At 38.3% G+C, this 16036-nt stretch overlaps 1 non-coding gene across 1 annotated transcript; it reads left to right on the top strand.

Moving 5' to 3' along the window:
- Positions 1–8784: 8784 nt before the first annotated feature.
- On the top strand, positions 8785–8891 carry LOC148920534 (small nucleolar RNA R71). Its single transcript, XR_016124811.1, has one exon. It is a non-coding gene; the product is annotated as a small nucleolar RNA R71 (small nucleolar RNA).
- Positions 8892–16036: the final 7145 nt, after the last annotated feature.

Below are 16036 nucleotides of genomic sequence, written 5' to 3'. Positions count from 1 at the left end.
ATTCAAGTTCGTACGAAGTTCCTTATGAAATGGAGTTGTTGGTGTATCGCCTAGTTTTAGACTTCAGATTTGACTCAAAACCCACCAAATGACTCCTCCCACCACATTATGATGTTCCCCAAGTTTTGGACTCAATCCAATATCGATTGGTGCATGAAATTGGACAATTCTGGTTCGTACGAAGTTCCTTATGAAATGGAGTGGTTGGTGTATTCCATAGTTTTAGCTATTGGATTTCACTCAAAACCCACCAAATGACTCCTCCCACCACATTATGATGTTCCCCAAGTTTTGGATTCAATCCGATATCGATTGGTCCTTGAAATCGGTCAATTCCTGTTCGTACGAAGTTCGTTCAGAAATGGAGTCGTTAGTGTATTGCATAGTTCTAGAGATTGGAGTTGACTCGAAACCCACCAAATGACTCCTCCCACCATATTATAATGTTCGCCCAGTTTTGGACTCAATCTGATATCGATTGGTCCTTGAAATCGGAGAATTCAATTTCGTACGAAGTTCATTCAGAAATGGAGTCGTTGGTTTATTTCATAGTTCTAGAGATTGGATTTCACTCAAAACCCACCAAATGACTCCACCCACCATATTATGATGTTCCCCAAGTTTTGGACGTAATCCGATATCGATTGCTCCATGAAATCAGACAATTCAGGTTCGTACGAAGTTACTTATGAAATGGAGTGGTTGGTTTATTGCATTGTTTTAACCATTGGATTTGACTCAAAACCCACCAAATGACTCCTCCCACCGTATTATGATGTTCTCCAAGTTTTGGACTCAATCCAATATCGATTGCTCCATGAAATCGGACAAGTCAGGTTCATACGAAGTTCCTTATGAAATGGAGTAGTTGGTGTATTGCCTAGTTTTAGACATCAGATTTGACTCAAGACCCACCAAATGACTCCTCCCACCATATTATGATGTTCCCCAAGTTTTGGACTCAGTCCGTGTTGTGTTCCTTCCGAGTGCCAATGTATGGTTAGTATAATGGTACAAGTAAGGGTGTCGAACCACAGGGACCGATTGGACCTCTATAAATTACTAGTTTTGAAAGAACCCTAACTAAAAGTAATAGTGACAAATTGAGAGTAGTTTGTGTTGTAAATGAAAAATAACTTAAAGTGTAAGAAAAATGTGGCCGTGAAGGAGAAGTTGATGTAGAAAGAATAGGGATGAGACCAGGAATTTCAAATTCACCACTGCAAAACCAATTCCATGTTTACAAAGGTAAACCGTATTCAACTACCAACTTGTTTCCAGAGTTCGTTTTACATATATGATCAGCCATATGATGTGTGGTTTTGATCAAATTCTCCTAATCTGCAACCTAATTGGGATGTTCAACTTTGGTTCCAAGTTAAGAGTCATTAACATGCAAGAAAACGTTAAAGAACCGAAGAAAACACATGGCAGGATGTTTGCATAGCATTCTCTTCATTCATTCACATGTCTACCAAGATTAAGCATGATGTTTTAGAATAACATTGACCAGATAATCCGTAGGCAACCTTAATGGTGATCAAACATTAAAATTGACAAACAAATTTAACAATAGATTCAGTGAATGAAACAAGAAACAGATTGATGAACTGAATACTTTAACTTAGAAAAATGGATCAATGTTGCAAGGCTACATCGAAATCCCTAGCTATGAATTTAGTTACACATCATGTTCACAAAGATTAAAACAAAAAGAAACAACATGAGTGAAAATAAATTCATAAGAGGAAACCCTTGAACCAATTCTGATGTTGAACTTCTCCAAGAGCGGCCTCCTGCGATGAGTCCTGATGGTGGAAATATATGGAACGGCTAGGGTTATAGTGTGTATGAAAGGGGAGAATAACAAAAAGAAGGATGTCTAGGGTTCTGAAATTCGTCCAAAATAAATAGGGTCTGTGAAAGTGGCTAAAAGACAAGTTTTTATGGGGAAAAAGAGGCTGCCAGATATTCCAAAGAGATCCTAATAAATCAGACTTTATTTTGCACGTTTTTGCCTTATTTGGCACCTCCAAATCAGGCTAGAAATCTCCATTGCTTTCCCATTCTGCTCTTAGTCTTCAAACAAGCCAGGTTCGCCTTAGATTCTTTATTTGGACTTCAAAACAGGTCACAAAACTTGTTTCCACGTTTGAATAAGGACCAGCTCCAAAAACGACATGTTTTCATTTCTTTTGCCTTCAACTTGATCCTAAAGTAGATGCAACTGCATACTAACACAAAATAGGGTAAAAAGCAACATGTTTAACTCAAAAACATGACAAATATACTAGAAATGGATGGTATAAATGTATAAATATATGAGTTATCAAATACCCCCGAACCTGATTTTTGCTAGTCCTCGAGCAAAACTGAAACTAGAAACACACAGGACAATAAAATCTAACTAGACCACTTTCGCTGGCTAAACAATTGCACTGAGCATGTGCAACAAGCCTTTAAACCCCTAAGTGTCCCTAGTAGGAGGAGTTGTGTCTCCTGAGGGTTTACAGTGATGACACCCACAAACATCTGCATACTTGCAAGCAAATTGGATAAAGCATACTTATAGCAAACTAATAAGAACCAATGAAAGCTTAGTCATACATTTGAACCACTAGTCTGCCACTTCAAAGATTCATATCATAAGTATAGTGTAAAAAGAAATAATTACTCCATGTCCCATGACTTCAAAGACACCATACTCAAATGCCAAAGATAGAAATTGCCTCAACTCTAGTCCTCACAGATATCACTCAAATTTTCACTCAGATCCTTAGGTGTGGTCTCTCCTCAACCATATGTGAGTGAAGTTATATAAAAGGAAATCAAAATCCTCACATATGAAATATGAAATAAAAGCACAATTTCTGGACAGATCTCATGAAAGGAATCAAACACTAAGAATATGGATAGCACGCATACTTAGCAGCACCCATGAATACATCCTCAAAGATCAGCTAGGTCTTTTACAAGGTTTGTAATGTAAGGCTTAGGTCAGGGGCTACGAAAGAAAGGATAGGAAATACTAAAGCTTGGGACATACCAAAGTGTCTTCCTTGTGAAAGCAGCAAGCTCTCCTCTTGAATTGATCTTTGTTGTTTGTTCGTGGCATCCAGGACCTGTGCGATAATGGAAGGATTTAGAAATTAGATCCTCTTTGATTTTTTTTTTCTTTTCTCTTTTTCTTTCTTTTTTCTTCAATTCCAGCACACATATCTCGGTACACACCACTTTCTTGATGTAGAGCTTGAATTATCTTTGTCTTCATCACTTTGGTATTCCCCAAACTATAGGGTATAGCTATATTGGGCTAAATATCTCATATTGAGATAAAGGGATATGGGGGAAAAAATATGAGAAAAGAAAATGGCTAAAAATGGTTGGCTTCAAAATGGGGTAATGGCACACACATAAAGGTAAGAAATTAGGCCTTTTGGTGGTTAAGACATGCATAGCCTAACATCATCTCAATGAGTTCATTCATGAGTGTTACCAAACACATGGTATCCGCGAAAGAGAACAACTCTTAGCGTTCAATCAAACAAAAATAATGAGATCATTTGAAATGAAGTTGAAGCAAAAAGATAGGAGTACAAACACTTTAAACCTCTCGAAGAAGGAAATAGGCTCAAAATCACTCACTAGGGTAGTCTCCACAATTCTTCTTCCCGAATTTGAGCATGATACTTTAACCACCATGATTCCAAGAGTAACAGCTTTGAAAAAAAAAAATAATGATATGAACTTTTCCATGACAAGACAGTAGTCCTCATTGTAAACCATAGCCCTCATATACATTCACATTAGTAAGCAAAAGCAAACTTTAACCAGAACTAAAAAACAAACCAAAATCCCACACCCCCAAACCTAAACTAAGCATTGTCCTCGATGCTTTAAAAAAAAAGAATGGAATGGATGCAATGCAAATTGGCAGTGTGCATGGAATGAAATAAAATAAAAACTAAAAACTAGCACAAATAAAAGGAAAGAACACAAACCCAACTAGGTTGCCTCCTAGCAAGCGCTTTATTTAATGTCTAGGCAAGACATGGTAGTGTGTCTAAGTTGTCATAAACTCGAGAGAATCCATAACTACATAAACCTGCTCCTGTGTAACATTCTCCAAATAAGGCTTCAAACGCTGTCCATTGACCTTAAAACGGATCCCATTCTTGATGTTTTATATCTCCATAGCTCTATGGAGAAATACTTGAAGCACTTTGAATGGTCCAACCCATCTAGACTTCAATTTACCTGGAAAAAGTCGCAAACGAGAGTCATACAAAAGTACTTTCATACCTGGTTGAAACTCCTTCCTAAGAATTGCTTTGTCATGGTAGAGCTTGGTTCGTTCTTTGTCGATCCTTGCATTCTCATATGATTCATTTATGAGCTCTTCCAACTCATTGAGTTGGAGCTTCCTCACTGTACCAGCTTCTTTGATATCAAAATTGAACTTCTTTATGGCCCAATATGCACGGTGCTCGAGCTCCATTGGCAAATGACATGCCTTTCCAAACACTAGTCGATAAGGGCTCATTCCAATTGGGGTCTTGTATGCTGTTCGATACGCCCAAAGTGCATCATTCAACCTTAGTGACCAATCCTTCCTTGTAGGGCTGACGGTTTTCATCAAAATGTTCTTTATTTCTCTATTGCTGATTTCCACTTGGCCAGAGGTTTGAGGATGGTATGGAGTTGCCACTTTATGTGTGATGTTGTACTTCTTCATCAATGCCTCGAAAGGTTTGTTGCAGAAGTGACTGCCACCATCGCTAATGATAGCTCTTGGAGTTCCAAACCTAGTGAAAATCCTATCTTTGAGAAAATTCAAAACAACTTTGTGATCATTAGTTCATGTAGCTGTTGCCTCAACCCACTTTGATACATAATCTACCGCCACTAGTATGTATATGTATCCAAAAGAAGATGGGAATGGTCCCATTTAGTCAATTCAACACACATCACATAGCTCTACCACCAAAATGTTGTTTAATGGCATTTCATTCCTGCGACTGATGCTCCCCATTTTCTGACACCTATCACACTTAGAGCAAAAATCAAAAGCATCTTTAAATAATGTAGGCCAAAACAAAGCAGATTGTAAAACCTTTAAAGCTGTCTTTTTGGCACTGAAATGACCTCCGCATGCCAATGCATGACTGAATGTTAGTATGCTTTGCTGCTCACTCTCCGAACACATCTTCGAATGATTTGGTCAGGGCAATACTTGAACAAATATGGCTCATCTCACATGTAGTGTTTCACCATTGAAAAGAACTTCTTTCTCTCCTAAAAAGTCAAATCATCTCTAATTACACCAGAAGCAAGATAATTGACAAAATCAGCATACCATGGCTCTTTATCTTGGATGACAAAGAGTTTTTCATCCGGGAATGATTCGTTGAGAGGCAAAATTTGTCCATCTCCATGGTTTTCATCAACAAGGCGCGACAAGTGATCAAGCAACAACATTTTCACTCCCTTTCTTGTCTCAAATTTCTAGGTCAAACTCTTGTAACAAGAGTATCCATCTGATCAAACGTGGTTTAGCATCTTTCTTGGTCAACAAAAACCTAAGAGCTGCATGATCAGAGTAAACAATAACTTTAGAGCCAACAAGATATGAACGAAATTTCTCTAAAGCGAAAACAACAGCAAGCAACTCCTTCTCAGTTGTAGAGTAATTGAGTTGAGTATCGTTTAATGTCCGACTTGCATAGTAGATTACGTGTGGCAGCTTATTTACTCTTTGACCTAAAACAGCACCAATAGCATAGTCAGAGGCATCACACATTAGCTCAAAAGGCAAAGACCAATCTGGTGCCATAATGATAGGAGCAGAGGTTAGTTCACGTTTCAAGGTATTAAATGCATTCATACAATCTTTATCAAAGTGAAATACAACATCTTTGGCCAAAAGATTGCACAATGGATGAGTGATCTTGGAAAAATCCTTAATGAAACGACGATAAAAACCAGCATGTCCTAGAAAGCTTCTCACTCCCTTCACTGAAGTAGGGGCTGCCATATTTGAGATTATGTCAATTTTTGCTTTGTCAACTTCAATACCATCGCTGGATATTACATGCCCCAACACAACACCTTGCTTCACCATAAATTGACACTTTTCCCAATTGAGAATCAAATTTGTTTCCTGACATCTTTGAAGCACTAGAGAGAGATGGTTAAGACAAGTATCAAAAGAAGAACCAAAAACTGAAAAATCGTCCATGAATACCTCAATAAATCTCTAAATCATATCTGAAAAGATTGCCAGCATACATTGTTGGAATGTTGCTGGGGCATTGCAAAGGCCAAACGACATCCTCCTATATGAAAAAGTGCCAAAAGGATAGGTGAATGTAGTCTTCTCTTAATCTTCTGGAGCAATCGCAATTTGATTATAACCTGAATATCCGTTTAGAAAACAATAATATGCGTGACCAGCTAATCGCTTAAGCATTTGATCAATAAAAGGCATAGGAAAATAATCTTTTCTAGTGTATGAATTCAACTTCCTGTAATCGGTACAAACACGCCAACTAGCTGCAGGTCTCATTTGAACAAGCACTTTATGCTCATTTTTTGCCACTGTGATTCCAATCCTCTTAGGCACTACATGAACATCGCTGACCCATTTGCTATCAGAAATCGGGTATATGATACCCACATCTAGCAACTTCAACACTTCAACTCTCACTACTTCCTTCATGTGTGGATTGAGCCTTCCTTGTGGTTCTCGAGTTGGTTTCGCTCCTTCGTCCAATAAAATTCGATGCATGCACATGGTAGGGCTTATTGCCTTGATATCTGCAATAGACCAACCAATGGCTGATTTGAACTCTTTTAGCACCCTAATTAGCTTATCTTCTTCCAAAGAGGTGAGGTGAGATGCTATGATAACTGGGAGAGTTTCAAACTCAGCTAGGTAAGCATATTTTAGATGTGATGGAAGTGGTTTAAGCTCAAGTTTTGGAGGTTTAACAACAGAAGGGATCAGATGTGTGGCAGATGGTCCTAATGGCTCTATAAGAGGTGAAAAAGTGGAGAGGTATGGTTTTAATGCTTCCAAGGCTGCCACCATCTCCATGAGCACTTCTTCATCAAAATCATCTTGAGATTGACTCAAAACATATTGTAATGGATCATTGGATTGTGCCAGCAAAAACTTAGAGAAAACAAGTGAATCAAGCACATCAATCGAACAACAATGAAGTGAACTAGAAGGGTGAGAAAGAGATTCAAACACTTTGAATTGTACAGTTTCTCCTAGCACAATCATGGTGAGGAGACCATTTTGCACACCTATGATAGTCTTTGCCGTGGCCATAAAGGGTCTCCCAAGCAAAATAGGTAACTCACGATCATGTATAGGAGCCTCTTCCATGTCCAACACTACAAAATCAGCAGGCAAAATTAGTTTATCAACTTGAACTAAGATATCTTCCACTATACCTCTTGGATATTTCACTGATCGATCGGCAAGTTGCAATGAAATAGTTGTTGCCTTCAAACCCCCCAAACCTAATTGAAGGTACACTGAATAAGGCATTAAATTGATGCTCGCCCCCAAGTCAAGCATAGCCTTTTGAACTAGCTTGTCTCCAATGGTGATATTGATAGAAAAACTGCTCGGATCCTTGAGTTTTGGTGGGAGCTTTCTTTGAAGCACAACACTTACATTTTCAGACACCATCACCTTCTCATTAGGTCCATACTTCCTCTTATAAGTGTTTAGCTCTTTGAAAAATTTCCCATATGCTGGCATATTCCTAATGACATCAAGCAAAGGTAAATTAACATTCACTTTACTTAAAATATCAAAAATTTCTTTAAATGACTTATCCTGCTTACTTTTGGCAAGTCTTCCAGGAAATGGGATTGAAGGAGTGTAAGGTTTTTCAGCCTTGTGAAAATTTGGAGCTTCATACGAAGAAGTGGCATTGCTTGGATCTTCATTCAGCCACATTCTCTTCTTGAGTGGGGCCTGCATTCACATGATCAGATTCATGAGTAACTTCATTGCCAACTCCATTATTAATAACCTTACCATTTCTAAGTGTTATGACCGCTTTGGCTTGCCCTTGGTTCCTTTGAAGTATCACCGGTTGGCTTGGAAATTTCCCGGGTTCTCTTTGACTCAAAGCATCCGCAATCTGACCTAATTGTGTCTCCATTTTGGTTAGAGTAGCTGAATGTTGTTGGAGAGTACTATTGGTAGTTTGCTGGAATTGAACAGTGTTTTGAGCTAGCATTTTGACCGTATCTTCAAGCGTAGTGGCAGGCTTTGGTTGGAAATTTTGAAATTGATTGTTATTCTTCCATGAGAGATTGGGATAATCTCTCCAACCAGGGTTATATGTATTAGAGAACGGGTCATTCCTTGGCCTCTGATTGTAAGAATTCATGAGATTCACTTGCTCTTGAACGAATTCGGGATAAGCCTCACTAGCTGAGCATTGATAAGTAGGATGACCTGGTATGTTGCAAATGACACACACCTCAGCTATCTTAGGTGCCATATTGAGCACAGAATCGAGCTTCTTTTCCAAACTAACCACCTGCAAAGCAAGATCATTATTAGAACTCATTTCATACATTCCAACTCGTTTACCTCTTGTATCTTTGTGTTGAGCATTAGATCCCAACATCTCATAAATGTTATATGACTCTTGAGCATTTTTCTTCTTCAAAGCTCCACCTGCTGCATTATCCACAGTTGATTGACATGTTTGGGTTAGTCCATCATAAAAAATTTGCATTTGTAAGTAAAGAGGTAACCCATGATGTGGACATTGCAGCAACAGGCCTTTGAAACGCTCCCAACATTCATTGAAAGGTTCTCCATCATCTTGTTTAAAGTTAAAGATTTGCCCACTCAATGTAGCTGTCTTTTGAGTTAAGAAAAACTTCTCCAGAAACTTCTTAGCTACGGCATCCCAAGTGGTGAGCGAACCAAGTGCTAAAGTCATTAGCCAATTCTTTGCTCTATCTTTCAATGTATAAGGAAAAACCCTCATCCTCAGATCTGCTTCACTCACTCCCTACAAAGGTAAACCACTCACAACATTGTAGAATTCCTTAATATGGGATAATGGATCTTCGTTAGGTAAACCATAAAAATAAGGAAGCATGTAAAAAGAAGGAAGCATGTGAAAATGTGAAGATTTGAGTTCATAATTTCTAGCTTCAGTAGGCAGCAAGATGCATGAAGGTGAATTTGGTATAACCGGTTGAGCATAATCTTCCAAAGCTCGGTTGTCATCGTTATTGCCAGCCATCTCTTCTTCTGCATAAGAATTAGACTTATCGAAAGAATCTACACTCGTTGAACAATTGTCCTCTTCTACACGGCTAGTCTGGGCACTAGCTGATACAGAATTCTCAAAAGTGTTGCTCTTTAACCGTTCAAGTCTTTGGCCTATTTCAGCAAGTGTATTTGACATATACTACCTGAGAAACAAAAATAAAACGAAATTAGGGTTTGAGAACAAGTAATTATCGAGGATCAAATCAGTCCCCGGCAACGGCGCCAAAATTTTGTTGTGTTCCTTCTGAGTGCCAATATATGGTTAGTATAATGGTACAAGTAAGGGTGTCGAACCACATGGACCGATTGGACCTCTATAAATTACTAGTTTTGAAAGAACTCTAACTAAAAGTGAAACTGACAATTGAGAGTAGTTTGTGTTGTAAATGAAAAATAACTTAAAATGCAAGAAGAATATATTGATGTAAGAAGAATAGGGATGAGACCAGGGATTTCGAGTTCACCATTGCAAAACCAATTCCATGTTTATAAAGTTAAACTGTATTCAACTACCAACCTGTTTCCAGAGTTCGTTTTACATATATATGATCAGCCATATGATGTGTGGTTTTGATCAAATTCTCCTAATCTGCAACCTAATTGGGATGTTCAACTGTGGTTCCAGGTTAAGAGTCATTAACATGCAAGAAAACGTTAAAGAACCGAAGAAAATAGATGGCAGGATGTTTGCATAGCATTCTCTTCATTCATTCACATGTCTACCAAGATTAAGCACAATGTTTACAATAACCTTGACTAGATAATCTGTAGGCAACCCTAATGGTGATCAAACATTAAAATTGACAAACAAATTTAACAATAGATTCAGTGAATGAAACAAGAAACAAATTGATGAACAGAATACTTTAACTTAGAAACATAGATCAATGTTGCAAGGCTACATAGAAATCCCTAGCTATGAATTTAGTTACACATCATGTTCACAAAGATTAAAACGAAAATAAACAACATGAGTGAAAATAAATTCATGAGAGGAAACCCTTGAACCAATTCTGATGTTGAACTTCTCCAAGAACAGCCTCTTGCAATGAGTCTTGATGGTGGAAATATATGGAACGGCTAGGGTTTTAGTGTGTATGAAAGGGGAGAATAACAAAAAGAAGGATGTCTAGGGTTGTGAAATTCGTCCAAAATAAATAGAGTCTGTGAAAGTGGCTAAAAGGCAAGTTTTTATGGAGTAAAAGAGGCTGCCAGATATTCCAAAGATATCCTAATAAATCAGACTTTATTTTGCACGTTTTTGCCTTATTTGGCACCTCCAAATCAGGCTAGAAATCCCCATTGCTTTCCAATTCTGCTCTTAGTCTTCAAACAAGCCAGGTTCGCCTTGGATTCTTTATTTGGACTTCAATACAGGTCACAAAACTTGTTTCCACACAAAATAGGGTAAAATGCAACATGTTTAACTCAAAAACATCACAAATAGACTAGAAATGGATGGTATAAATGTATAAATATATGAGTTATAAGTACTGCATAGTTTTCGCCATCGGATTTGACACAAAACCCACCAAATGACTCCTCCCACCATATTATGATGTTCCCCAACTTTTGGACTCAATCCAATATCGATTGGTCCAAGAAATCGGACAATTCAGGATCGTACGAACTTCCTTCTGAAATGGAGTGGTTGGTGTATTGCATAGTTCAAGAGATTGGAGTTCACTCAAAACCCACCGAATAACTCCTCCCACCATATTATGATGTTCCAGAAGATTTGGACTCAATCCGACATCGATTGCTCCATCAAATCGGGCAATTCAGGTTCGTACGAAGTTTCTTATGAAATGGAGTGGTTGGTGTTTTGCATAGTTTTAACCATTGTTATGACTCAAAACCCACCAAATGACTCCTCCCACCATATTATGATGTTCCCCAAGTTTTGGACTCAATCCAATATCGAGTGGTCCATAAAATCGGACTATGCAGATTCGTATGTACTTCGTTCAGAAATGGAGACGGTGGTGTATTTCGTAGTTCTAGAGATTGGATTTCACTCAAAACCCACCAAATGACTCCTCCGGCCGTATTATGATGTTCCCCAAGTTTTGGACTCAATCCAATATCAATTGCTCCATGAAATCGGATAATTCAGGTTCGTACGGTTCGTTCTGAAATGGAGTCGTTGGTGTATTTCATAGTTCTAGAGATTGGATTTCACTCAAAACCTACCAAATGACTCCTCCCACCATATTATGATGTTCCCTGAAGATTTGGACTCAATCCGATATCGATGGCTCCATGAAATCGGACAATTCGGGCCAGTATGAAGTTCCTTATGAAATGGAGTGGTTGGTGTATTGCATAGTTTTAACCATTGGATTTGACTCACCAAATGACTCTTCCCACCATATTATGATGTTCCTCAAGTTTTGGACTCAATCCAATACCGATTGGTCCATGAAATCAGACAATTCAGGAACGTACGAAGTCCGTTCAGAAATGGAGTCGTTGGTGTATCTCATAGTTCTAGAGATTGAATTTCACTCAAAACCCACCAAATGACTCCTCCCACCATATTATGATGTTCCAGAACATTTGGACTCAATCCGATATTGATGGCTCCATGAAATCGGACAATTCTGGTTCGTACGAAGTTCCCTATGAAATGGAGTGGTTGTTGTATTACATAGTTTTAGCAATCAGATTTGACACAAAACCCACCAAATGACTCCTCCCAGCATATTATGATGTTCCCCAAGTTTTGGACTCAATCCAATATCAATTGGTCCATGAAATCGGACAATTCAGGTTCATACGAAGTTCGTTCAGAAATGGAGTCGTTGGTGTATTTCATAGTTCTAGAGATTGGATTTCACTTAAAACCCACCAAATGACTCCTCCCACCATATTATGATGTTCCAGAAGATTTGGACTCAATCCGATATCGATGGCTCCATGAAATCGGACAATTCATGCTTGTACGAAGTTCCTTATAAAATGGAGTGGTTGGTGTATTGCATAGTTTTAACCATTGGATTTCACTCACCAAATGACACCTCCCAGCATATTGGGATGTTCCCCAAGTTTTGGACTCAATCTAATATCGATTGGTCCATGAAATCGGACAATTCAGGTTCGTACGAAGTTCGTTCAGAAATAGAGTCGTTGGTGTATTTCATAGTTCTAGAGATTGGATTTCACTTAAAACCCACCAAATGACTCCTCCCACCATATTATGATGTTCCAGAAGATTTGGACTCAATCCGAGATCGATGGCTTCATGAAATCGGATAATTCATGCTCGTACGAAGTTCCTTATAAGATGGAGTGGTTGGTGTATTGCATAGTTTTAACCATTGGATTTGACTCACCAAATGACTCCTCCCACCATATTATGATGTTCCCCAAGTTTTGGACTCAATCCAATATCGATTGGTCCATGAAATCGGACAATTCAGGATCTTACGAAGTTCGCTCAGAAATGGAGTCGTTGGTGTATTTCATAGTTATCGAGATTGGATTTCACTCAAAACCCACCAAATGACTCCTCCTACAATATTATGATGTTCCAGAAGATTTGGACTCTATTCGATATTGATGGCTCCATGAAATCGGACAATTCAGGCTTGAACGAAGTTCCTTATGAACTGGAGTGGTTGGTGTATTGCATAGTTTTAACCATTGGATTTGACTCACCAAATGACTCCTCCTACCACATTATGATGTTCCTCAAGTTTTGGACTCAATCCAATATCGATGGGTCCATGAAATCGGACAATTCAGGATCGTACGAACTTCGTTCTAAAATGGAGTGATTGGTGTATTGCATAGTTCTAGAGATTGTAGTTCACTCAAAACCCACCAAATGACTCCTCCCACCGTATTATGATGTTCCAGAAAATTTGGACTCAATCCGATATCGATTGCTCCATGAAATCGGACAATTCAGGTTCATACGAAGTTCCTTATGAAATGGAGTGGTTGGTGTATTGCATAGTTTTAACCACTGGATTTGACTCACCAAATGACTCCTCCCACCATATTATGATGTTCCCCCAATTTTGGACTCAATCCAATATCGATTGGTCCATGAAATCGGACAATTCAGGATCGTACGAAGTTCTTTCAGAAATGGAGTCGTTGGTGTATTTCATAGTTCTAGAGATTAGATTTCGCTCAAAACCCACCAAATGACTCCTCCCATCATATTACGATGTTCCTCAAGTTTTGGAGTTAATCCGATATCAATTGGTCCACGAAATCGGACAATTTTTGTTCGTACGAAGTTCGTTTAGAAATGGAGTCGTTGGTGTATTGCATAGTTCTTGAGATTGGAGTTTACTCAAAACCCACCAAATGACTCCTCCCACCGTATTATGATTTTTCAGAAGATTTGGACTCAATCCGATATCGATTGCTCCATGAAATCAGACAACTTAGTTTCGTAAGAAATTCCTTATGAAATGGAGTGATTGGTGTATTGCATAGTTTTAGCTATTGGATTTCACTCAAAACACACCAAATGACTCCTCCCACCATATTATGATATTCCGCAAGTTTTGGACTCAATCCAATATCGATTGGTCCATGAAATCGGACAATTGAAATTCGTACGAAGTTCCTTATGAAATGGAGTGGTTAGTGTATTGCCGTGAGAAATAACTAATGCACAAATTAAACCCTATAAATTATGCAATCGTAGTATGAGTAAGTAGGGATCGTTCTATTCCGGGGATTAGGAGGGATGCTAATCAACACAAATTAGACTTATTAAACTGGAAACTAAGTTAAGGGAACAATGATTGGGGGGAATTTGGATGATTTAGAATAAAGTAAAACTGACAGCAGCAAACAACTAAGTTGTGAATGAAATATGGATTAAGGGATAGCTAGTGGATTCTTCTCCACACATGGCACATACGCACACAAATCGATCTCCAGTTACTCTTTCTATAAAGTATGAATGACAAAGCCCCAAATTAATTGTGAATGCACTAATTAACTCTCAGATTTTCCTAAGTTCATTGAATTGGACTCAGCGACGCAATCAAATTATCCTTATCAAGTTCCTTATATGAACAGCATGATAGAGATACATATCAAAGATCATTAAGTTCTATGAAAATCATAAGCCTTGACAAGGCAATTGTAACTATGAAAAGCATGATACTCCTGCCAAGACTTTACTTAACGCAATCATGACTAATGACTTTTACTACTTATGAATATAAGTTCATAACAATTAGGTGAAATTCCCTTATATTCTAGCATCAAATCCCTGCATACAAACTAAGTATGCATCCTTAATAAACATGCAAGAATAAGTCCTCAATAAAACAGAAAAGTAAATCACATTCATACTTTATGAAACCATAACTGGAAGTAATCAATTCATGTAAAACATATGTCCATGGCTTCGAATTCACCTCTAACTAAGAAGAAATTCAGTTACACATGTTCATAATAATTGAAAAGCAACTAGAATAAACATTTGAACTAATCAAGGGAAGAACTCTGAAAAACCCAATGGATGCAGCAGGTTCCGCCAAGTTCTTCTTCTCCCTTTCTCTTTACTTGCTACGGCACCAAAAGAACTCCCTTTTCCTGCGGCAACCCCTCCTTTATATATGTGGTAGATCTAGGGTAAAAGGGCCCAGCAGAAACCCATGAAATTAGGGTTTTATTTGGCAGATTTCTTTAGGCATTATAGGGCCCAATAGAAACCCACGAAATTAGGGTTTTTAGGTTTCCTAATATGAAATTAATCCCCCCCTTTTCCAGCTGGAATTTAGGTCGAATAGGATTAGGATAAGGTAAAATAAAATAAAATCAGTTAGGGTTTTTACTTCCCAGAAGCTGATTCTTGAATTAATTTCCCCATCTTTTTAGCACATTCCTAGCCTATTCGAACTTCAAAAACGTCCATCCATCTTGGCCCATGCATATGCTATCCATTCCAAGTCCAAAACTGCTCTAAAATGCTCCAAAATGCCCTTTCTTGCCAATCTTGCCATCTGGACCTACAATAGTACGAAAATAAGCTAAATCACTGTAATAAATGGGAATTAACTAAGTAAATGCAAAGAAATAAGATAGCAAAGTCGCATAAATACGCTCCTATCAACCTGAATTGTCCAATTTCATGGACCAATCGACATCAGATTGAGTCCAAAACTTGGGGAACATCATAATACGGTGGGAGGAGTCATTTGGGGTGCTTTGGGTGAAATCCAATCTCTGGAACTATGCAATACACCAACGACTCCATTTTTGAACGAACTTCGTACGAACCTGAATTGTCCAATTTCATGGACGAATCGATATCGGATTGAGTCCAAAACTTGGGGAACATCATAATATGGTGGGAGGAGTCATTTGGAGAGTTTTGGAAGAAATCCAATGGCTAAAACTATGCAACACACCAACGGCTCCATTTTAGAAGGAACTTTGTACGAACTTGAATTGTCCAATTTCGTGGACCAATCCATATCGGATTGAGTCCAAAACTGGAGGAACATCATAATATGGTGGGAGGAGTCATTTGGTGGGTTTTGAGTGAAATCCAATCTCAAGAACTATGCAATACACCAACGACTCCTTTTTGAACGAACTTCACGAACTGAATTACCCAATTTCATGGACCAATCGATATCGGATTGTGTCCAAAACTTGGGGAACATCATAATATGATGGGAGGAGTCATTTGGTGAGTTTTTGATAAATCCAATGGCTAAAACTATGCAACACACCAACGAC

The sequence above is a fragment of the Prunus mume genome, linkage group LG2 (genome assembly GCF_029339155.1).
Source record: "Prunus mume cultivar Tortuosa linkage group LG2, ASM2933915v1, whole genome shotgun sequence".
In the NCBI taxonomy this organism is placed as follows: Eukaryota; Viridiplantae; Streptophyta; class Magnoliopsida; order Rosales; family Rosaceae; genus Prunus; species Prunus mume.
This window is presented reverse-complemented; position numbering and strand designations above follow the sequence as displayed.